This window comes from Acartia tonsa, chromosome 1 (assembly GCF_053477335.1).
Source record: "Acartia tonsa isolate MP-2025a chromosome 1, ASM5347733v1, whole genome shotgun sequence".
NCBI lineage: Eukaryota > Metazoa > Arthropoda > Copepoda > Calanoida > Acartiidae > Acartia > Acartia tonsa.
The window spans coordinates 46,013,710-46,040,695 of record NC_137260.1 but is presented as its reverse complement, the minus strand read 5'-3'; the positions used below and the strand labels follow the sequence as shown (position 1 = coordinate 46,040,695).

General features: G+C 31.3%; 1 protein-coding gene across 1 annotated transcript in view; it reads right to left on the bottom strand.

Annotated features, from left to right (window-relative positions):
• The window catches only part of LOC145321911 (RIMS-binding protein 2-like), a 90,115-nt gene that overhangs the window by 16,776 nt on the left and 46,353 nt on the right, over nt 1–26,986 (bottom strand). The gene's annotated exons all lie outside the window — the stretch shown is intronic.

Below are 26,986 nucleotides of genomic sequence, written 5' to 3'. Positions count from 1 at the left end.
TAAATTTCCGAGGTCTTTAAAAATTAGAAGAAGGAAAGACTCCAATATTTGTTTCCGGACATGGGATTTTAAACATCTTAGACTTTCTTAAATTTTAAACTTATGACGGGCGACTATTCTTTAACTTATTTTAAATTTAAAATGCAATATTATTATAATTAATATTCGGGGGATGAAAATTTGAAATATTGGAAGACACCAATTGATTTTTGACTATAATATAAAAGAAAAATAAGCTACATGGGATATTTTAAGATGTTATTGCAATTCCGCCCGTTATCTTTTCAAAAAAAAATTCTTGAAGCCGATTATTTCAATTGCAGAGGAAATCAGGGATGGGAAGGATTAGAATTTGTAGTTTAATATAATTTTCTTACATTTCTTTCCTCAACTTGAGAGAGCAATTACAAAAATCAAAGCATTTGTCAATGGTAAGGTAATTATGATCAACTAGCTGTAAAAAGAAATCTTTGGTTGCAATATCCCTGACATGATCGAGAGGAAATGCCCTGCTTTCTTAAATTCTCTTCAAAATTGCTTGGGCTAGGCAAATCATTTATATCTATCAAAATTTACACTTACAGAAATTATATCATTACTGATAAGTAGAACGATGTCTGTCTGTCTGTCTCTCTGTATGAAGTTTAAGATCTTAGTAACTGCTAAACATATTAGGCTCGACTTTGCAGAACATGTAGCTTTATCCTGCTGTGGTTTTAAGCTTTTTTCTTGGGGAGTGAGATACCCCCCCGCCCCCCCCCTGAAAAAAGAAAATTTATCACAAATCAACCCTAATTTAAAAAAAACATGGTATAGTATAGAAAATGTCTTATTTATATCATTGAAATTATATTGGGTGAGATTTTAATGGTAATTAAAACATTAATCTGTTAGTTTTTCTCAGTAAATTCATTATACAAAATTTTACAATGAAAAAAAATATTGAAAAGCAAATAAATTGATTGTTTTGTGTGAAAGTATCTTTAATCTTTAACCACTAATATTCTAGAGCATCCTGTATACTTAGTTTGCAGATAAACAAAAAAAATAACTTTAAAATTCAGATTGAAAATTCTGTAAGAAAAAAATATTCATTTATTTTTTTTCGTATCAAGATTTTTTTATATTGTTATAATATTTCATCAAAGTTATGATTATCGTTTTTATTTGGAATTAGATTTCATGACAATAGAATTTTTAAATTTAATAGTTATATTTAAATATGATGTTGATTCCATTTAATCAAAATTAAGAAAGCAAGTAAAAAGAGAAATACATGCGCATGCACAGGGTTTGCCATAAGTGGGGGGGGGGGGAAGGGGTGAAAACACCTCTTGTTATCTAAACCCTTGTTGTCCTTACATAAACAACACACTCTCAAGTTGCCATAAATTAGTATTGAGTTTTTAAAAGCGAAGCTTTTCTATAATTAGGGTCGGTCCGTCCGTCCGTCACGGATAGCTTTTTTCGTTAATTTAGACATGTTAGAATTGTCCTATCGATTTCAAATTTTGCATAGTGATTCCTTTAGTAGTTAGGTACGATTTAGAAAGCGTAGCAACTCTATAATCATTACCAAAATGTCCGTACGTCCATTTTAAACAAGTTGATTTTTTTACTTTTTTAAAAAGCTTTTTTTTGTTAATTTAGGCATGTTAGAATTGTCCTATCGATTTCAAATTTAGCATGGTGATTCCTGTAATAGTTAGGTACGAGTTAGAAAGCGTAACAACTCTATAATCATTACCAGAATGTCCGTACGTCCATTTTAAACATGCTAATTTTTTTTTACATTTTTAACAACAAATTTGTATGTGACCTAATTATCCGATTGGTCTGATTTTTGGTATACTGATTCCTGGGACAACAAAGTACAATATTATAAGCGAAGCAATTCTATAATCAAGTCCTAAAAAAGTAAGTATGTACATAATCATTATCCTGTATCAAGCAGTTTTTCAACAAATTTACTTACAATTTTGCTTTGACTCTTATACATTCGCATTCTGATTATTCAGTTCTGACATTATACAAGTGTTAATGTCCGTTTGTCCTACTGTTTCAGAGCTTAGCTTTTATGGATGTTGTCATCCTTGTTTTTTTACACCTAACTAAAATTTAAGGAGTGTTGGTTGCTTTTTAAATCTACACCCCATTTTGCTGTTTAAAGGGAGGTGTATCAGGGGGGTGTAGGGAATGAATACTTATGGGAAAGTATAATTACATCCCCATTTTGAACGCTTCTGCTTATAACATATTTTATCAAATGCTATGCAACGTATTTTTTTCTCATTAAAACTGGCTAGGCAGAGATTATAATTGTATTTATAGAGTGCATTTGTTTATTATCAAATGTTCATGTAATTTGAGAAAAGACAAAGACTGTATGAAAATCAATCTGTGTAATTTCTTTATTGTAATTGCGGTAAAAATTAGAAAGCTTGATAATAAAGCACCACACTAACTAACAGACAGATAGTTTATACACAGATATTGCATACACACAGATGGACAATCACAACGACGGACAGATTAACAGACATTCATGCAGAGACTGAGGGATGGGTAATAACAACATAAGTGTCGCTGAAATATCTGAGAAACCAGTGAATTGATTGCTTAAGAATCCACAGGAAATCTTATTTTCACGGCAGGTTTTCAGTCTTTTAATTCTCAATCATCTTTTTAACTGCATATCGACGAAAATAATTCAGCCCTGCTCACTTTTAAATTAATAATTAAACGATTCAGGGCTAACTAACAAATTTAACAAAATGATTATTTCCATTGACTTATCCCAGCCCCCCTGTACTGGTCAGAATAAGGTATAAGGTATAACCAACAAGCGAAATAAATATAAAATAACATTTGGGGAACAAATGGAGAAGTCGTCAATTTTACGATGAGTTGCCCCCCAACGACAGCTGAAAAAACACGTATAGGTTTCGTGATTTTTTTCCGAATTTATTTCATTGTTGGTATAAGCTGGGTCAGAATATAAGTCTGTCACCATAGTTGCTGCCAGAGAAAATACACTGACTATCCTCAGCTCCCTGTACTGGTGAGAATATAAGTCTGTCACCATAGTGGCTGCCAGAGAAAATACACTGACTATCCTCAGCTCCCTGTACTGGTGAGAATATAAGTCTGTCACCATAGTGGCTGCCAGAGAAAATACACTGACTATCCCTGGCTCCTTGTACTGGTGAGAATATAAGTCTGTCACCATACAGTTGCTGCCAGAGAAAATACACTGACTATCCCTGGCTCCCTGTAATGGTGAGAATATAAGTCTGGCACCAATAGTGGCTGCCAGAGAAAATACACTGACTATCCCTGGCTCCCTGTAATGGTGAGAATATAAGTCTGTCACCAATAGTGGCTGCCAGAGAAACTACACTGACTATCCCTGGCTCCCTGTACTGGTGAGAATATAAGTCTGTCACCATAGTTGCTGCCAGAGAAAATACACTGACTATCCCTGACTACCTGTACTGGTGAGAATATAAGTCTGTCACCAATAGTGGCTGCCAGAGAAACTACACTGACTATCCCTGGCTCCCTGTACTGGTGAGAATATAAGTCTGTCACCAATAGTGGCTGCCAGAGAAAATACACGCTAATGATAAAAACCAGAACTCTAAGGGAAAACTTCCTAATCTATAAGCCAAGGCACGGCAGCCAATATCTGGCCGCAGAAACATAATTATAAGTGATAGCTTACTAATTTATAAACAAGGGCTCGGCAGCCAATAACTGGCCGCATAAACATAATTTTAAGGGAAACCTTACTAATTTAAAACCAGGGCTCAGCGATAATCGTTCTTTAATTTAGTAATCAGCTGAATGTCTTTTGATGTATCTTTTGTGGCAGTATCTCTGTAGAGTAATACTTTCATTCTCTTAAACGGGTTCCAATAGGCAGTTTACCGTCGTCGGCTGCCGAGCCCCGTTAAATATATGTAATTATATCAATATACAAAAAAAACTTATATTCTATTTTCAATAATAAATATGTACATTCTTTAGAATTAATCATAAGATTAAAACAACTCTAAATAGTGTTAAGAAAGTTGGGCTACCTAAAAAATGTTCTTAACTTTTAATTAGAAAGGTAATACATTTAAATTAAATTATCTTCTGTAAATTGAATTAATTTTTTAATTTAAATGTACACCAAATTCATTACTTTTTGAGCCATAGCATATATATAAGACAACATAACTAACTGACAAATAAACAAAGAAAATGAAAGAAAATCATCGCATCCATAATTGAAATAAAAGGAGGGGTTCAAGATAAATTTGCAGAAATATTTGCAAAAAAAAATGGCTCATGTTGGCGTTGTCAATATTGAACATATTGTTCCTCCTCTTTGCAAACTCCCACATGTTTTCAAAGCAAAAGAAAAAGTAAATTAGTTCAAAAATAAAATAAAATAATTAAATGTAACCAGCTGATCAAAGAGTTTTCAAAAGATTTGGTGGTTCATGAATTTTATCAAATGCAATAAGATAAATTCTTAAGTACCGGGGGATTACTAAATTTCAATAAGTAAATTTACCCGAATAATATTAAGAAAAGCAATGGGAAACCAACTTTCAGGGGGCCTATATGACATTGTGGAATGGGGATCAACCCGTTAACCCTCTTAGATGTCCCTGGCCAAAGGGAACACCATTTGCATGTAGAAAGTGACTTGAGCTGACCGAACTATAGATTTACTTTCCCTTATTCCATGAAAACTACACATGACTCAACACCAAAAACTCACCGACACTCCTATCCAACAATTGAATTTTATTTTAGAACTCTGATTTCATTAATCAAGCAACAAGCCAATATTAAAATTCATTCTGTTTTTTTTACAGTCATTTGCTTTTAAGTTAAAGATAAGACACAGATGCTAAGGTATATATAAAACAAATATATATAAACTATCTGCTGCGCCCCTAGCATCCAGTGTCTCTATATTCTAAAGAATATGGAAGTGCATAAAATTAGCCTTAAACCATACCCTGACTTAACTATAACAATAAAAGAGCCTATGTCTTACTGTAAAGGAGAACCATATCGATTAAGCGGTTAGCGGAAATCTTCGCTATATACAACAAAAAGCTTACTACTTTATGTTATAGGATATTAAATATAACATATAATTTGTCAGATATATCTCGTTTGATCTCATTAGTTTGTGAAATGGTGGTTTATCGGCCTTGCCAGCAACATTTCTAACAGATCCGAAAATTGTCTGCAGAATTACCTGAAATAAAAAAATATTTATTAGTTTGTTTGAAAGGTAAATATATAGAAGTAAGGGTTGTGATACCGGATGAAAAATTACGATATTATCACTATTTATAACACATAAAGCCTCCTATGCAATTAATAAAATTTCATATGTTGAATCCAGAAAGTAAATTGATATAATATCTTGAAATTTAAATATTGCGAGTAAATTCTAATAAAAATATTTTTGCCTAACAAACCCAAGCATGAAAAACAATTTAAGCGAAACATTGCAAAAATTCATGTTGGCACATTTTTTACTGCAAATTTGTTTGTTTGCAATTACAAACAACATTTGTGTTAAGTTTTGCAGGGATCTAAAGAGAATTGATGTACATCCGCAATGATGATACACAAAATTACCCCTTAAGTAGAATAGTGGTTGAAACGTTTGGTGACTCAAATTTATAAACCAACCAATGAAAATCAACAAAAGTTCCAAAATTTGTTGAGCCATGAAATAAGAAACTCCATCCCTGTAAGTTTTGCCAGTTCTAGGTAGCGATGCTACTCCTTCATTAAAAGATTTTTTTGTGTCGAAGATTCTCTGGGTTACAGTGATTTTCTTGACCGCAAGTAACGCCAGATGAATAATCATATGTGAAGACTAATCACTATGTCTATAAACAACTTATATAATGTAATTCTTAGGAAAATATTTGATTTACACGTGATATAAATAGTATCAAGAGGAATGAATATTTTTTTTGTAAAATTGATCGTCTTAATAAATACATTTTTTTATCCCCTAGGGGACATTACACAAAAAAAATGTTTGAATTGATGAGAATTGCAACACAGTAAAATCTACAATGATGTTGTAAAAAATGAAATATTGCAAAATTATGAAGAAGGTGTAAAGAATAAATATTGTTCTCTCCTACGCAAGTTTGTTTTTTATAAATATTTTTGGCATAACTAAACCAAACTATGTACATAATAACAAGGATATCATGTTTAAATGTAGTGTAGTGATATCAAGCTAACATCATTTCCAATTACATTTCCAATTACACATGAACTCTAAAAAGGGTCCTATGACAAACGCAGGAGTCTCAAACGTCGGAGTGGACAAACGCAGGAGTGAAAACTAAACCTAACCTAACCTATTTTAGACCATCTTATAGGTTTTTTAAATGCCTAACCCCTGCGGGGGGCTTATTTGTACATTCATATCTTAACCTAACCTAATCTGTATAGAAATACTTTTATTAATTATAATTAAGTTTATAATTTTAACACTCCTGCGTTTGTCCACTCCGACGTTTGGGACTCCTGCGTTTGTCCTGGAACCCTAAAAAGGAGACACAAAAAAAAAGACTTAATTTTGATTTTTAAATCTGAACCTATTGCGTCATACTAGAGAAGCACCTACTTATGTTTTGCCATTACATTAATAGTAAAAGAATAGGGAATATCTTGACCCTTAAACAGACACAACAAAATATCCTGCACAGTTAAGACTTCCATACAAAGGTTGTGCAATCGAAGGGTTATTTAAAGGTTGGATGATACCCGGGTGCTTGGACAGAAAATGGTAGATAGTTTTTAAACCTGGTGTTTCAGTGTCATGGACAATATAAAACAGAGCAGTAAATTTAGAGATGTATCGCATCTAAAAAAAGTACATATTACCTAAGGTGCGGATAGTTATCTGTGATAGCAGATGCACTCTATGTACATTATATTTCAGTTTTTGGCATAGTGGATACGAGTTTATCTAAGTGTGGGATGCTTGATAATAGAGTTACTTAGAGTGATAAACACAGCAAATGTAAAAACATATATAGTTATATATATATATAGGTATGATTTTGAACAGAGTTACTAAGAGTGACTAAAAAAATTTATTGGAAATGTTTGATATTTTCAAATGATATTTTGTGAGAATATGAATAATTTCTATTCTAATATTTAATAAAATTAACTTTTTATATGTTTGTTAATACATGTAATTGCATTTACTTAGTACAGATACATTTCTAATAATTACAAAAGCAAATCCTTAAAACAAAAGCAAATTCAAAAATGAATAACCTAATATTTCAAATGGTTGATTAGAAAATAGTCATCATTTATTTATTTGGCAAGATTTTATGCAGGTTTAAGTAAACTTTTTTTTGTCTGATTCTTACATATACTGAAAGGCAAATAAATAACACTACTTTAACGCTATGCACTTTCGGTATCAGAGATAAATTGACATTCAAATTACAAATTAAAACAGTTGGCAGAGGCTGGAACACGTGTGGGAGGATTTTTACAAAGTTCTAAATAGATTCTAATTAACCTTTCCGGCCCTATAGCGTGTATTTTTTATGCTTTATGCAACCCCCCTTATCTTCTCCTAGCCATAAAAATGCCTCCTACAAATGATGTATAAGGTTCAAACAAGGAATATCTTGTTCTTTAGTGCTATGCATTTTTTATCAAAACATATGATTTTTCAAATAGCACTTTATCATTTTCTATTTTACCTTTATTTATTTACAGGAATTGGACTGAAAATTACACTGGAACTTAAATTTTCTAACAAGAATCACTTAAGTTAGCTTCAAAACGGACGTGAAGAAAGTCGCTGAAAAAATCAGCATGTGATGTCCTAAAAATGAGGATTATCCATCTCTTTTTTAGGAGTTTTCTCACTCATTTTTATGACGTCAACTGCCGGTTTTTAAAGCGATTTTCTTCACGTTCTTCAAAACTTTGACCAAAACTTGATTCGGTTGTACAAACCTTAAGTGTCTAAACTGTTCTACCTTCTACTGAAAGAGTAATTTGTTTATTGTAATTTGGGGTGAAAAATAATTTATTAATTATCACTCAGTTATTGGGTGTTGGCATGCATACAAGTTTCATACAAAAGCCTAAACATAATTCTAATCAAGAGAGTTGTAGAATAGCATTGCTGCTACAAGTAGCTATGATGCCCCACCCTTTATATGTTATCTTCAGAAATGATTTGGTCCAGTATGGGCCGCCCACATATTAACAGTTTATATATGAATTATCACAAGTTTTAACCCTTTTGCGTGTTAGGGGGGGGGGGGGGGGAGGGGCTTATATGATTCTTGGAAACCTAAAACAAATTCAAAACTAAATTCAAGCTACTGGAAATTAAAAATCTATATGACTCCCCCCCCCCCCTCCCACTTCAAGAAAAGTCAATGTATTTAGACAAAGAATTAACTCTACTGGGACAATAACCATGAAACAGATAATTTTCTGGGGGGGGGGGGGTCTCCTGAACCTTTACACAGAGGGAAGGTCCTACATGACCCCCATTGTTATCTTGGAAACCCTAAGAGATATCAAAACAAACCAAAAAGCAAAACTGCTCGAAATTGATAATAAGAAAGATTGTTTATACAAATCAAAATCAAACTCTAGGGTTAATAAAAATACAGTAAGGGAAAAATGCATATCAATAAGAAAGATAAAGTTTAGCATGCAATAAAACAATTAAATTTTAAGTATTTAAAATGTTGCTTGACCTAAACAAAGGGTTTAATAAACAAATACAGTAGACTTAGCTACTCTATAAATTCATAAGTAGGTCAAGAACGATAATCAAAACAGACATGAATCTTTTAGTTTTTTCTCCAATGTTTTATTCTTCTAGACATACCGTATGTTTAAAGTAAATAATATAATTAGTTAATGATGATATTATGAAGTATATTCGTATATTAAATGATGTGGTTTTAACAACAATTATACAAACCCTTCTTTACTAATTAAATTGGTTTTTATATACAAATATGCAGAGCTGGATCTTTAAATTATTTCAATGGTGCGCCAAATCGGGGTGCGCCGAAATTTAGCCAATCACAGCGCGGCATTTCGTAAAATGCTGTGCTCTCATTGGTGGAAAGTAGGCTCACCCCGATTTGGCGCACCATTGAAATGATTTAAAGATCCAGCTCAGCATTACATAAAACAAGGATAATCATAATGGCTCATAGCAAAGCAAAATATGTTGCATATAATGGCAATTAAAAGAGATTTATGAAAATAGTAGTATCAATGAATGTGTAGATTAGGCAATTTTTGTTCAATAATTTTGGATTAGTCAGTCTTTCAAACGTTTAAATTCTAAAGTATTTAGCAGCTTTGCTTAGATAGATATACATGGCTGTTGTAATTACTTGTTAAATATACGTACATTTAAAACTAACACGAGGGAAAGAACCAGAAAGTTGTGTGTATGTTAGATCTCCTTAAATGGCTGCACCGATCACCTTACAAGCTTAGTATTAGTCAAGTGCAGGTTATAGGGACTTTTAATGGAGAGATAGTTCCACCCTTCAAAGAAAAACGGCCACCCCACAATTTTTAGAAGCGAAGCTACTCTATTTTTTTAAATGTCCGCGTTGTCCTTGCGAATGTATGTATGTCTGAAACGTTTTGGGGGAAACGAGATTTTCTCGGCTCCTGTAAAAGATCGAGGGCTGAAAGTTCTTGTCAACATTCCCATCAATATGGAGCATAATAAAGTATAAAACAACAGCGGTCGGGCTGCTTTTAAGCCGCTTTTATTTTTCACAGCTGATTTTTTTAACAGATAATCTGCTCTATAACTCACTTTGTCCGTTTATCTATTTAATAATATATTTCTTGCTTCACTACTTATGGATGTTGTCATCCTTGATTATTTTAAAACTAAAATAAAGTGCTAACGGATCCCACTAACCAGGGCTCGGTTGCCGCCTGGTAATCCCAAGGAGAAAAAACTTTTAAAAATTTTTAATTGCGAATTTTTTTTAGTAATTATCAAGTTCCTTTCATTACTGGGCAGCACACCACAAACGTTGGCTGGAGTCCAGATAACACCAGTTGGTCTCACACACACACACACACAAATATACACAGACACACACAATTATACACAGACACACACAAAATATGAACTCATACACACAAAAAAAAACTCACATATACCAACCAGATCATTTATTTAAACTTGCACAAATATCCACAAACAGTAGGGGCGTGCATCAGGGGTAAGGTTGAAAAATAATTTAGGGCAGAACATTACGTTAAATAGCATGTAAACTGACTGATAATTTTGATATTACAAGCGTAGCAACTTTACAATAGTTGTTCAGCGTGCTAAGGTTCTTTACATGTTAGCTTATTCGTTGGATTTCGGTACTTTTTTTTCTTTTACTTTACTTGGTTCAAAATTGCATTGTTCAAACTTTTTAACTAATAATAATCTTCAGGGGTCAGGGGATAAGGCAATGGCTGATAAATTTATGTACATTACCATTTATGACACACAAAATTACTACTTCTGCAGATTTAATCAAGTGGTTGAAGCGTTTGAACACTCAACTTAATAAACCAACCAATCAAAATTCTCTTTTTTTCTGGTAATCTGCAGTATGGGTAATCTATTTGAGATATACATAAATTTTCTAGTTCAATGTCTTATTTTCTAAGATCACTGACTCTGTGAGCTCCAACAGAACTAAGCTTTAAAAATACTAATAATAGAAAACTATTTTTTGGAATCTCTTACAACAAGGTCATTGTCAGAGTTACATGTACCGAATTTAAAATGATGAATAAGTTTTTTGTATATGTTGTTGTTAATGATATTCGTGAATCCTCCCTGTTGAATTTATGTGCACGCCCTTTGGCAGAAAACTACACACTCGGGCACTCTATTTATTTTAGAGTTTAAAAGACAAATAAATTACCAAAATTTATCTAGAAAAAAAGTTGAGAAAAATATTTGTTAATTGATGTAGAAAAAATATATATAAAAATACCAAGGGGTGGGGCAATAGTTCAATATTTCTTGGGGATAGTTACTTACCCCACCATATCCCAAAAGCCTAGAATCTGTCCAGGACCAAAACTAAATTTGTGGACCGAATAATTCATTTGTATGCGAGATCTTACTTGGCACACATACATACACACACACATCCAGCTACTATTATATAAGATTCTATATATATTTTGTCTAATTTCAATTTGTGTACAATTTACTCTGGTTTATTTAGATCATTTGTTTTAGCCCACATTAACAAAACTTTAATCTATTTTTGGTTGATGCTAAACATTATGTAACATTTCAGATTTAGTTTACCTCATATTTTTGCATAATTCTGATTTAAGTTTTCCTGTTTTTTCTGCTTTAAAATAATTTTTTAAAATTATATATCTAATTTTAATAAATCTTATTCTTCTTTCTTCGTGGACGATAAATTTATATATATCCCCAGAAATAATAAACAAGATTACCACTTCTGTAGATTCAAAATTCATTAAAAGCACCCAAAGTTTTAAAGCTAATGAATAAGATTGCGCATAAAACTTTGGGTACTACTGTTTTTCTCAGCACAATGTACTGATGACCCATAACTTGGACCCTAGTGCACACAGCTTCATATTAGTCTGGATCTAGTTCTGAAACATTAATTTTTCCGCTGCTCTAATTAAAATCTAATTTAGTTATTGTGAAATAAATAATTACTAATCGGAGTTATCATGCATATAATATTCTGGTAAAATAACAGAAATATAGAAATTATATTTTACCACAACTATAACGCTTTTTTACACACAAGGCAACGCCCCTAGCTTTTAAGGGAGCAAACTATTTTTAAAATATCAATGATAAGGGCATCCCAGGCCGGGATATTGTGTACACAAATTGAATTAAATATGTGTCCAATTTTATTACTGCACATCTTTGGCAAATTATCAGTTTCTCATTGCCAGGATTTCAAGTTCTGTGTGATTGCCAGTGGCAATATGTTTTTTTTAATAGATGTCATTATATAAGTCATTTGCTTTAGCAAAGATGTTCAACTATTAAAGCTTTATTTACAAGAAGTATGATAAATCAGCAGCTTTGCAACTTAAAGTTTTCTACTATTTGGAGCTAGTAAGTTTTTCTCTTAAAATAGCCTCATACCATTCTCAAATATAATCAATATTATTTTTAAAAAGCAAAACTTATTTAGTCTAGAATTTAAATTTTATTTTCAAATTATCAAGTCATTGAATCATTTGAACAATTATATATGATTTTTCTCTGAATTTTCAAATAAATTGAAATTGGTATGGTTTGTTTTACTCTTTTCTAATAACTTTGGTGCTATAAGTGTTAAGGTGACAAATGAACTTGGTTTAGGCTTCAAGTGATGTAATTAGCAACCAATCTGGTGCACATTTTTATGTTCAAACATTACAGGCATATATTTGTAATCCCATCAGCAAAAACTATAAAAAGTATATTTAGATAAAATGATAAATAAATAACTTTCATGGCAAAAAGCAAAAATGCTTTAAACATTCTTGGAGATAATGGATAGGAGATAAGAAGATATTATAATGACAAAATTTATTCTTTGTTGTTTAACTTTCCCTCTAACCCTGTTGAAACTTATTGGATATGATATAACAATTCTTACCAAAGAAATATACATCAACAATGACAGTTAAAACACTAAGTAAGCTTGTTTTATTAATGATTTCTAACAGAGTCATTTGTAAAATATTAAATTCAAAATAATAATCTATCAGACTAAATGGTTATTAACTTTATTAATCTTATTTTTCATGTTATTATTCTTATCTCTTTTTTTTATAAAAAATGTATTACAGCATTCAAGAGTAGTATTTTGTTTCTTAGTTGATTCATTCCAAAATAGTCTAATACCAACTAAAGACTCCAATTTTAAATAGAACCATTCTTTGACTGATGTGAAGCTTTCCTAAATTGAAGAACTTATTTCGTTCAGTGGTTTGAGATATCTTAACAGACAAATATAAAAACCTCGTTGCTTTATATAATATTCTTGGGGCCCACCCCTAGAAGATTCTAGGGGAACTTAAGGCTGGAAGGGTGAGGAGACTGGAAGTAGACCAACAATCTTTTTACATTTTAAGATTTAAAAAGAAAAAATATTTTTAGGGGGGGGGGGAGCAGTTATTTTTTAGTGAGGGTGTATGTAGATACATTCCCCAAAAATAGTTAAAAACTTTCCCTGGACCTATAAGAAGCTACACTGTATAGGAGAACCATATCGATTCAGCAATCATAAGATCCTTTAATACAGACAAAAAAAGCTTACCACTTTATATAATAGGATTAACGGTTGCGCCCCTGGCACTAAGGGGCTCTACACTGAAAGGGGTAAAGTAGGGGGCATAAAAATAGCCTAATACCAACCCGGGTTCTGACAAGGTTCCCTAAAATGAAGAACTCATTTAGTTCAGTATTTTATCAAAATCTTACTTTACTGCTTTTTTTATAATTATAATAAAAATATTTTTATTGTCAATAATTATATAAAAGAAAAAATACTCATAAAACGTTAATTGTTGAAGAGCCTTGCTTTAAAAAGAAATTAGTAAGATAAAGACATAATTTAGTTTGTAAATGACAGTCTGAAAGACGTGGGCTGTGTAGCTCTATGATTAATAAGAGAAATCATCCAAGATTGTAGATAGCCAAAAATGGTCGGCAGATGGCACTTTTCATAATTTCTAACATCCACTGCCAATTTTGTATTTCTAGATGGTGACAGTGTCATTAATTTAAAGTCATTAGTAAATGGAGTTTTCAAAGATTGCTTTAATTGGGACACTCCTAAACTTCTGTATGTTTTTGAATTTAAAAATCTAAGAAACAGCGAATTAGACAGGGAAAGGCCAACAGATGATAATTTAATCATGCTTATATTAAAAAAATACAAATTTGGATATGATATGTAGACAATAAGTGTTCGTGTTAAAATGGATTGGTTCTTCAATAAAAGCATGATTTAAAATCTGAAATATTTTATTATAAAAAAAATAAGTTTTTCGTGAAAAAATATGACTATTTTCAAAATATGTGACTGCATGACAGACAAGCCATGACTCTCAGATCCATACAAATGACGAAAGGTCATTTAAACAGTTTTTTTCATTGGTGGAAAAGGTTAAAAATTTATGCTTTTTTCCTCAAAAAAAAAACACAAAAAAAAACCTTTAAAATCCAGGAATTTAAAAAAAATGAACAACATTAATTACATGAATGTCTGTCTGTCTGGTTTTAAGTTAATGATTTTCAACCATAATAATCTATTTTTAAGGGATTGGTCCATATATCCTTAATAATACCTAAATAAGCAAACATCCATATATGTTCTATTATGAACAACAGAGTTCAAGCCACCCCCCATGCTAATGAGGGTTATCACAAACCCAAAATGAATAAAATTGTAATAGTAAAGAGAAAAGTAAGTTAGTTTAAAATTAAAACTGAAAGACCTAAGGTTTTTTGATGTAGCCTACACGCATTTTTGACCTATTATTAAGGATTTTACACCAAAAATAAAATTAAAAAAAAGAAACAATCAACAAATAAGTTTGAAAATATTTAATATTACTTTTCCTTTATTCATGGAGTTTGCTCTTCTTTTTCAATGTATTATCCCCGACTGTTAAAACCAATCATCGCCATTATTACAACCCTCAAAGGTGGATACACCCTTTTTTAAGTAGCGAAGCTACTCTACAATTCATGAATGTAAGTCAGTTTTTTTTATATCAATACGAACGTACAAGTTTGATAGAAAAAGTATTGGAAGGCCTGAAAGAAGTTTTGGGACCTGGGGTGGCTGAACATTTGAGCTACATAAATGGGTAACACAAGTATCAAATACAGAAATGATTGCAAACTGTATCAAGACTATCTTTAACAAAAAATGCTTCGCCGCTATGGAAAGTAGGTGTACTAGTTAACATTTGAAATAATTTTGTTAGAAAGGGAATGACCCCACTTTGATGGGGGGGGGGGGGGGGTGTAATAGTTAGTACCCGGAAGAATCTAGAACACAGAGGAGCAGAAGAAGGGCGTTTTCAAAGTAATTTAACTCCATATTTATCCAGGTTTGACAGTAATTGTGGTACCATTGATGTCTATATCTATAGCATTTTTATTATTAAATATTTGTTTAAAAATGTTAAAAAATTAACAAAAAGAGATGCGGTTTTTTCAGCAGTTTTAAAATTTTCCGGCATCCGTTAGGCAGAGCACAGCCAAACCGCATTAAAAGAAAGCGGCTAGCAGGACCATGTCTTTTTCTATTATACAAACCAATCATATGATACCATGATAAAAAAATAAATTGAGCATTATAAAAATGTACATTATTTAGTGGTATATAATATTGAACGATAAAGTGCAATCTCAATAATGTGTTTTTCTTTATTCAATAAATCTGGAATTCTTTCTTAGAAAAAGAATACAACAACTATATTTATGATTACATTATTATTACGGAATCTCCAAGGAGATATTTTCATAACAAAAAACTATTACCGTCAACTTTTCGGTCATTCACAACAAAAAGAAAGTAGAAGAAGTTTTAAAACGTACCTGAAAATCAAAATCAACCAATTATTACCAAAGATATTTTAAAGAGTTAGATTAATTTGTTAACTTATCCTTTGGGGTATTCCAAGCCCAGACGTCCTAAATTTATGGAGAGAAATCGAAAAACATATTTACACCTGGCATGGCAAGTGCATGACATACATATAAGTAAAATATATACATAAAAGATCGTGTAATCGAAAGGTTGATTGTAACCTTTCCCGGGTGTTAATGCAAAGAAGGAAACATTGCTAATCTTACTTATCTTTGGTGGTTGGACCTGGCATTACAGTTTTATGGCATACAGTCTGACCCTTACGATGTAACCAGGGTTCCTATAATTTAAATACTTTGAACTAGGGAAGAAGAGGACATTTGGCTGCATATTACACTAGTTTTTTTCTAATTCGTTGGCTTAACTACTTTAATTGAATTTTGATTGCTTGGTCCATTAAGGTTGAGTGTTGAAACGTTTCATTTACTAATTGTAATCTATATAAGGGGTAATTTTGAGTATTATCATTTGTGATGTACATCAATTTATCGGCCATTGTCTTATCCCTTTAGATCCCTGACTTTGATCACAACAATACTATGTACAAAGATGAATTGGCATTCTTTAAAACACATTTAAAAGACAATAACAAATGTTTGGTAATTTAAAACTAATGATTCTGTGTAATTGAATAAAGGTTGGGAGCCAAATATGGAGCAGCCTATTTAAATATACAAACACTTTTGAAACACCTACATACTCTGAAACTGCACCTAGGATACAAAAATAACACCATACATTTAAAATATAATTTTCAGAGATACATCAATATAATGGTTGAGAGTATAGATGAATATACAGATAACTACCTGACCCCCTTTTCAAGGACCTTTTTCGTCTGCTAGCAAATTATTTTCTGCTACTTAACTGTGTTAATATTCCCGACACTATTGGTTAATTTTCAAAGGTCGTAAGACTGAGGACATGCAGTTATTTAACCCCTTCCCCCTCTAGTGTTTTACTCTAACATTCTAATAAATCTTTGTATAAAAAAAGCCTAAAAAATATCAATAACACAAACATTATATGATTACAACGCTGGAATTATAGTCAAATCCATGCAGCAATATATCATGAAGTGTAATTGTCAATTGATTTAATTTACAAACTTCAATTTAAGCAAGGATGATAAAATCCTTGAGAAAAAGGCCTGAAAGATGGAAATACACCAAAGAAAATTATTTAATTAACAAATCGATGCTAAAAAAACAAAATCCAATATGTGTTTCTTATCCCGAGAATTTTGTCAATGGAATTTAGATAAGATTTCACTTTCAGTGGACATTTGTTTTTACAACGATACAAACATTTTTTTTACTTTTATTGTAATCGTTAAAAGAATAAATATTCCCATTGGAAACACTTTTCCAGTGTTGTTTCAACACCGATTAATATCCACAGGATTAGAAAAGGTTCACAGCCATACTGAAAATCATGCATAGCATCGTATTACAGACTTTTTTTTACAAATACTAGAAAAAAATCTTTATATAAATACCAGTTTTGTTAGACCGGGCCTTCAGCCCCTCGAGGCTAAAAAACTAGTTTTAATCTTTAAATTCTAATATTAACAGAAATTTGTCTATAATACGATGCGAAATACAATTATTCTGTTCATTTTGAAAATTATAACCTTGTAGTAAAACTTTTAAGAGTTCAATAATTAGAGGAAATTGTAACAAAAACTAATGTACCTACAACTACAGGATTTCATCGTTTTGTTGTAACATATGATTTTGATGGATAATAATGAATTCAAAGTTCCGGGATGATCTTATAATTGCACAGTTCACTATACACAGTAGGTTAAAACAGTACAAAATTATTGAAATGAAAATAATTATTTTATATACAAAAAATTATATAAACTTACTGAATCTTTCCACGCCTATTTTAATCTATAAAGGGCCTTTATAAAAAGCATCATAGCGTTTTGAAGTTTAGTTTAAATGCCATCAAATTTCACCCAAAAATTTTTAAAACTTTTAAGGTTTTTTCAAGAAAATATAGGCTTAATTAACAGGACGTTTGTTTGCCTTTCTGTTGTCTGTAACGAATTGTCTCTATAACAGCTCTGTACCTATATGACTCTTCTTTTAATAAATCCTACTATTGGTCATAGGATGGTTTAATCCATTAAACATTTAATCAAAAGCCTACATAGGCGCTGTCATAGTATTTAAAAAATTGAGCAAACTAAATTTAAGTCAAATATAAATATGAAAATATATATTTGTCAAATTTAAACATCTGTAGTAAAAAGAATTGATGAAAAGTGGAAGTTACGGGGGCAGACTTTAAAGGAGTTCTTAATAATTCTTTAAAGGATTTATTTTTAATCTCAGATCTCATTTATAATAATTAACTGAACATTTGTCGTTTTAAATATGAAGATTTATATGTATAGATAAAAAGATTTTTTATATGTTTACCACCTGCAGCTGCAAATCAAGGATAAAAAAACTTCAGCTGTAACATAGCCGCAAACTATTAACAAAGATCATTGCAGCTGAGTGCTACTGAAGGACGGCACTTTGCTTTTCAAAACTTTTTATCAGTCGTATCTGCATTAAAATCGGCGGTAGCAGAGATTTAGTTTTAAATGGTTTTCAGAGGTAAAATAAAAAAAATAAAAGTAAGTAAATTAGGTTTCTATTTTCAATATTTTCCTCAAAACAGAAGCTTATAAAATTATACATATTATTGTAGTTGAATTAAAAACAGATTTCCTTCTTATTTTTTAAAAGCGAAGCTTTTCTATAATTAGGGTCGGTCCGTCCGTCCGTCCGTACGTCCGTAACGGATAGCCTTTTTCGTTAATTTAGACATGTTAGAATTGTCCTATCGATTTCAAATTTTGCATGGTGATTCCTTTAGTAGTTAGGTACGATTTAGAAAGCGTAGCAACTCTATAATCATTACCAAAATGTCCGTACGTTCATTTTTAACATATTGATTTTTTTACTTTTTTAAATAGCTTTTCTCGTTAGTTAAGGCATGTTAGAATTGTCCTATCGATTTCAAATTTTGCATGGTGATTCCTGTAATAGTTAGGTACGAGTTAGAAAGCGTAGCAACTCTATAATCATTACCAGAATGTCCGTACGTCCATTTTAAACATGTTGATTTTTTTTACATTTTTAACAACAAATTTGTATGTGACCTAATTATCCGATTGGTCTGATTTTTGGTATACTGATTCTTGGGACAACAAAGTACAATTTTATAAGCGAAGCAACTCTATAATCAAGTCCTAAAAATGTAAGTATGTCCATAAACATTATCCTGTATCAAGCAGTTTTTCAACAAATTTACTTACAATTTTGCTTTGACTCTTATACATTCGCATTCTGATTATTCAGTTCTGACATTATACAAGTGTTAATGTCCGTTTGTCCTACCGTTTCAGAGCTTCGCTTTTATGGATGTTGTCATCCTTGTTTACCTCACTTTTCTACACTTAATTTGGGAGATTGAATTTTTTTTTTTTTTTCTATCGTAAAACTAATTATTGGATAATACATACCCTAAGCATAAAAATCCACCCCCCACTAAAAAAGCTTTAAATTTTAATAATGTTTTTAATCTCTACAAGATATAACTAAATCCTATTTCATCACCCCAAACTGGGAGTCAACAAGGACGAAAAAGACAATTGTGACCCAGGGAGGGAGGACACGTTGGACTGTATATTTATACTCACGGTTATTTTGTTGGCTCTAAAACGGTGGTTATTTTTATTGAATTTTATTTGATTAGTTTTAAACTATCAGTGTTTAATCTTTTCTACCAATATTTTAAGCTACTTAATGGGTAGTTTTGATTATCAATTTATTGTCCTTCGCCTTATCCCTTAAGATCCCTGAATGTGGCCACAAAAGGTATTTATTATGCAATGTTACGCCTAACTTGGTAAATGCAGGACGACCCAGATAAAAGATTTATTGCAAGTATTTACCAATTAAAATGTATCTTTTTTTTTTACAAAAAATGAATTCAAACCAATATTGTCATTTTAATTCTAATTTTTTCTAGCGCTTTAGATTTCAGCACATGTTATAACCTAATACTTATATATATATATATATTATACAATATTTAATTTTTACAAAAAACTAATCAAATTTCGGTTAGGTTTTTTCTTTTAACCTGTCACAATTTTGGTGTAGATAACAAAATTACATAATAGTATATGAAAATTAATAAATACATACATAGCAGGGGGAATAAGAAAATAACCTTGATGAAAATTGTACTCATCGGTAGACAAGTTTTTGCATAATATTTGGTTCATAGTAGTAGATATATAGATACAAAGGATATTAATTTATAATTTAGACTCAATAATGAAGTAACAGGATGTTTGTTTGTTTGTCTGTGTGTACCAAAGGATTTTGCTAACCACTGAACCGATATGGTTCTCCTTTACTGGGTAGCTTTTCATTTGTTCCTGGGAAGATTTATAATGATTTTGGGGAGGGTACCACCTCCCTCCCCAGAGAAATGGATAAATACACAACTTACACCATTTAGCAACGAAAAAAATATTTTTGGTAAATAGCTGGTCTTAAAATAGATAGAAAAGAAATATTTTTACGTGTCCTTAGAGGCCTTTAGGGGCGTAGCCGCTAGTAAAACATAAGACAGAAGAAAAAACATAGCAAACACGAAAAGAAATTATTTTTAATACATGGAAAAACATGTTCAATAGTATTGGCAGTTAAAAACTATATTTGCAGAAACAAAGTGCATAAATTTTGGAGCCTTCGGCCAAAAAACAAGAAGTTTCAGCCTTCTATCTTTTACAGGAGCCGAGAAAATCAGCTGTGAAAAATAAAAGCGGCTTAAAAGCAGCCCGACCGCTATGGATGTTTTATACATTATGATGCTCCATATTGATGGAAATGTTGACAAGAAGTTTCCCCCAAAACATTTCAGACATAGAGACGGACATTTCAAATTATAGAGTAGCTTCGCTACTAAAAAGAGCATAATTCGTTGATAGAGTAGATTCATAACTTCAACGTATAGGAAGATAGAAGGATATATAGATAGAGAAGGTTACTAGTGGTTAGATGTTTTATGATAAAGCCTAATTGATCAAAATATATGGTTATAGTTCCTATATTATACCCCCCCCCCTCCCTCCCCATCTAAAACCCCTCACTAATTATTAATTAGCCCATGCGCGCATGACACAGAAACGCGCAGATCTAAGGCCAAAACGTGCATTGTGCTTGAAACTTTGGATATGTTTTTATATAACATGATAACATGTATGTTTTATGTACATATATGCATTTATGTTGCTTGGATTATTCATGACATGTTGAAAAATTAGATTGATATAGGATATTTATCATGTACTCATATCAATATGAGACTATAGTTATAATGCAATTAAAGAATGGTTTTGTCCATAAAGACAATGTAAAAACTGGGTTAATTTACCCAAATTGAACTTATGTCTGCAATTATTTTGTTGACAAAATACCTTCAGATTTGACAGAGTATGCGCTCGCTGTGTATAAAGAAAAAAAAGAAGGGTTATTGCCTCGGTCCATAAACAGGCACGACTCAGATATCTCAATTAAAACTAAGACACCCATTCAGCGTTTTACTCTACCTATATATTTTATAAAAGTCCTTGAGTTTAAAGTTGTGAAACATAATATTTTAAGCTTCTTTTTTTTGCATTGCAAATTTGCATAATTGCTCCACGCAATTATAAATGAAAACAATTAATTCTGCATATAACGTGAAAGAAATAAGATATTATATTCCGGTAAGGGAAGGGTGGAAAGGGGAAATGTAAATTGAACTGGTGCCCAAACTAATAAAAGTACTTAATCTAATTCGTTGGTTTAAAAACCAGCGTTGAACTAGCAGTGTATAAACTGTCCAACCAATAACTTTATCTGTACAATTGATAATCTATTACAAAAGCTTTATCTCAAACAGTTGCTTATTGAAACACAGGATTGAACTACAGACTGGCGAAATTAGTTTTAGGTAAGATCTGCTGATCAAATGTAATAATTGTAATAATAATGTAAAAATCTGTAATTTTGTTTGTCTTTTACTCCCCACACCACCCATTTTGTATTTGCACAGAACCCAGTGGGAATAATGACTGGGAAAATGGGCAAGATTTCTCCCATATTAATTAGATAAACCAAGTGCCAGCTGCCGTTAGTGGCGTTTCTACTTTTATAAGAGTAAAAATAAATATAATATTCCCTTAAAGTGCCTTTTTGTTTGTTTGATTATTACCTAAGGACAGGCTAAGTTAGGTTAGAATGAGAGCTGGGTTGCTCCGCATGGTTATGACTTCCAACAGGGGTTAGGCAAAAAGGAAAATACAATACTCCCCCCTTAATTGATTTTTTTAAAAATAAGTGGGGGATGGGGTGGGTGGTGTGTTTCTGTAATCGATAGGCACTGGCAAGAAATCATACCAGTAATGGCAGCCTTTCCAAGTGGCACCATTTGTTTTGTTGCCCAGATACAAATCTTATTTAATTTCAAATCTTAATAGATTACAAACCTTTTGTGATTAATTAAAGTTGTCCGTGTTACTTTGAATTGTTTGATGTGTTATCTATCAAACTTTATTTGATTTTAATTAAACAAGGATGACTATATTCAAATTAAAGTGAACGTTCTAATAATAAATAAACAGGACTGTATCTGAACAAAAATGATCTAAAATGCAGAATACATAATACCCGCACATACTTTCTGTAACGAAGGATCTCCCTAACCGCTGAACCGATAAGGTTCTCCTTTAAGTGTGGGGGTCGACTTTTCCTTCTCCAGACCCTAGAGGCTTCTTGCGGGCGTAGCAGCTCGTTATATATATGTTACACTGTAAAAGTACCCAAGCGTCGTAGGATTCACCCTTTCAAAAACTGTGCTAATTATTTTGAATTTAAAAAGGTAAATATTAACATTAATGAATGCAAAATATCAGGTTCTTTTAAACTGAAATGCATAAAACTGGAGTGAATCAGAATTTTACTCATCTTCTCCCCTCTTTTCTTGCACCGGAAGTAAAATAAGAAGAAAAACATAAAACAAACACGAGAAAAAATTCTGGGGTTAGACATTTTTATCCGTCCATCTTTAAAGTTCACATCTATTTCTTTTTTCGAATAAATTTTACGCATTTTTAGTAGTCTTTAGTCAGTTGTTGGTAAGATCAGTTGATTTATCAATGCAGGACTCATCATCATTTCAGAAAAACGTACACAAATTGTCGACATTTTCCGAGGAGAATAATATTAAAAATTACAGGATTTACTTTGTTGGCCCCGAGAGGCTGAAGGTCCAACAAAATAGGGATTAATTCTATGATTTTATTTTTATTTTTCTAGGGGAAAACTATCTTTGATATGATACTATACATGATTATGGCTCAGAACCAATTTTAATCCAGTATAAATTAATCAGATTTGGACACAAAATGAAATATTCTTAATCAATATAAAAGAAAAGAAAACTATTGGAAAACTCGGGTTTCCTTTTAATTTGATTGCAATATAAGTGAGCCTGCATTCAAAATACACGCATTGTATCAGTTCAAGTCTTACATAACCTAAAACAAAAGGACTTTAAGTTTCATATATATTTTTGCGACAATTTATTGCGAATCTTCTTCACAATCGTTTACCATAAGCTCTTGCGTTATGCAGTCGTTATGCCATTCTCCGTAAGATTACTTATACTTATTGAGCGTGTTTGATTGTGCGATTGGTAACTTAAAAGAATTATAAAAATACAGCAAATACAAATTTTGACGTATTTCTAAATTTAGAAAAGCTACGCTTTTCAAATCAGACCAGGGAATTTAAGGGATAAGACAATGGACAATAAATTGATATGCAACCCCAATAATCATTAAAATAATCACTCCTTCTTAATATTACATTTATTGGTTAAAAAGTTTTGACACTACTAGTTAAAAACCAACCGATCAACATTCAATAAAGGTACAAACGAATAAAATAACGTGGATATAAAACTTTATACCCTGTGTAATTTATAATACAATGTACTTCTCCTTCTCTGAATAAGTCACAATATCCTTTATCTTTTAAAATCTAAAATATCTCTCATAAACCACAAAATGGGATCATGTTATGATTGAGTAGGGTTTATGAAAGGAACCCAGACACGAGAAATAGGCGCAAAAAACCGCTATATTAAATTCAGGGATCTAAGAGATAACACAATAAAACAAAATGATTTAAACTCCCAACTATAGAAAAGTTTGGAAACTGTAAGTTTGTGATAACCAATTGAGATTTCATTAAAGTACCCAAAATTTTTCCGCAATAGAATGAATAACGTTTTTATAAATTAATATTACTATGTCCCCTCCCTCCATTATTAAAGGAATAAATTACATGTATTAGGCATAGAAAAAAAGCATTAAGTCAAAATAAAGTAAAATCTTAAATAAAACTCTTTTTAAATTGAATTAAAATTAATCTTTATTTTACTTGTTTACCTTTCGCTTTATCTACCAAAGTAAAATACATATATCAAAACAAGAATATTTACCTCCCAAGTAGCGAAGCATATCTAATAAACATTAAATACGTTTAAACCAGTATTCATTAAAAAATAAAATCAATAATATTTTTAACTAAATCTACACTGAGATTTTGTATTAACAAAAAAAACTTTTTAAAGATCAAATTTTCTATTATTTTACTGTTTTATAATAGATTTTTTTTATTTTTTTTATTATACAACTTTTAAATTAAATGATTTAGGTAATACAATTCTCTAAAATTGATTAAATAATTATCCAACCATTTATAATTTCTATAAGAAAAAATATATCTGTAGATACATATATAGACAGCTAGTACTTTTTTCCTGGCTAGGCTTGAAAAATAGCTCATTGTCATTTAAGCCTATAAACCCATACCTGAAATAAATAAAAAAAATTAAATAAATATTTATGTCGAATCTTATTCTAGAAGTTTTTTTACCTATTCTCGATACCTAGTCTTAAAAATTCATCGCTAACTTTTAAATTATAATATCTGTTTCTAAGAAGGATAAATCATTTGTTCTGTCTTTCTGTAACTATCATGCTGATGTTCTATTGTAATACTTAGAAATTAGATTTTAATTTGGTGCACTCGCTAAAAAAATCAAATATGAAGGAACATTAATCCCCCCCCCCCCTCCCTCCCCCTCTATCTGGAAACTAGATACAAAGTAATTAGTTTAATATGTACTAGGTGTTGGTAAAATTAAAAATATTTTTGGTATAGTGTATTCTACACTTTTCTGCAGTAAAATGTAGTCTAAAATAAAAAGAGGGGGCTTTTTACTTCTAAATTAAAATTTGAAAATAAAGTGACAGCTCGCTGATTGAGTGAAAACCATCCATCCAATCTTCATTAAACCATCTTTATTTTTCTTTTTATCTAAAATCCTTTCTTTCTTCAATTTAGCTAAATCAAGGATTTTTTTAATTGACAAATACATTATTGGCTTTTTTGGAGCACCAAAAATGATTGCACTGAGCTTTCTTTTATAATCAGGAGGGGATATTGGACTTTAATTCATACTGGTACCCAAAGTTTTACAAACATCTTCTCTAATTTATTGGCGCCATAATTTTGGGTACTTTTATTTAATCCTGTTCGGTTGATTCCAACCAGCAGTGTCAGACTATTTTATTTATCAGAAGGGGATAAATTTATCTATCATCAATGGAAATTTTATAATCAATTCATCGTCCATTGTCTTATCCCTTAAGGTCCCTGATTATAATGAGATTAGATCAAAATTTTGAAGTGCTTAGTTTCTGCTTTAATGTGACGAGTTTTTGTTCCACTAACAGGATATTGAGTTATTTTATAGATAAAAAGGTACAATAAATATTTATATTGTTTACGTAATACAAATTATTACCTACTTAAAATCACTTCAGCAAATAGAATCTTAAAAACAATCTTGAAGATTTCTTAATTTGTTAAATGTTATTTATTAAGTTAACAACAAACTAAATGATCCCTCTGTACTTTAACATACATCAGTCAACTAAGAACCATATCGGTCAAGCGGTTAGCGAGAACCTTCGGTAAAAACACACAACCTTGTTAGTTTTATACACTACGCCCCTTGAGACCCCTAAGAGCACTTTTGGTTAGGGATAAATGGGTTGGGGTAAGCCGGCCACCCATTATTCATTTTCATTTTAAGAAGAAATAGTATGTAAAACAAAAAATAATTGGGGTGGGTTATTTTTTCTATTGGCGATTTCTTCCCCAAAGTAGTTATAATTCATACCAGGACCTATGAGAAGCTACATTGTAAAGGAGAACAATTTCGGTTCATCAGTTCGTTAGATCATTCGACACATACAAATAGACAAACAAAAACACACAGACAGGCAGACAAACAGAAATCCTGTTAGTTTTATCTAAGGATAAAAAATGGTAAGATTAGAATTGCAAGTATAAATGAAACTTGCTAACAAAGAGCATCACCCAAATTTCTGACATACCTCACTCGAATTGCTGCTTGCAAATCCGGATACAATTTTTCACAAACAAAGCTTTTAACAAGTCTTATAATTTTCCCTGTCTGTATGTCGGTCGGTAATGCAACTGTCGTTTAATATTAAAACCAGGGGCTCCTATTCAGCCAATTAATTCCATTTGAAATTGCCGAAAATTAAATATTTTGTTGGAATAAAACTTTTTTTGGTGTATCTAAAAGAGAAGTGGATAAAAATGGGAAAAAAAGGGAAAAGGGATTGAGGGGAAATTTTGACTTGGAATTGTTTGTCAGAATCGCATTCCCTTATCCCTGGTTAAAACTAATCCTTTATGCACCAAATCAAAAGATATTTAACATAGATGAATTAAGATTTCCATGACAAATCTAAGTATACTCTTTCTCTTACTTTGTCAGATCAGCTGTATTGCTACTTCACTATTCATTTAAGAAATTGTTTTATATTTATCAGCTTCGCTACTTTAGATGTTGCCATCCTTGTTTTTCCTGGTTCTCAACTTGTATAATAGCATAATTTCTCGAAGTGCATGCAAGATAACTCAAGCTTAATAGAAACTTTAAATCAGTTAGCAATTACTCAAAAATATTTATGCTTTAACTGGCCAAATTCCTTTGGCTAATAAGTCAATCAGTGAAGAAATATTGATTTAAAATATTTGCGCAAAAAGACTATTATATAATGGAGAATGATATTACAATGAAAATCTACAATT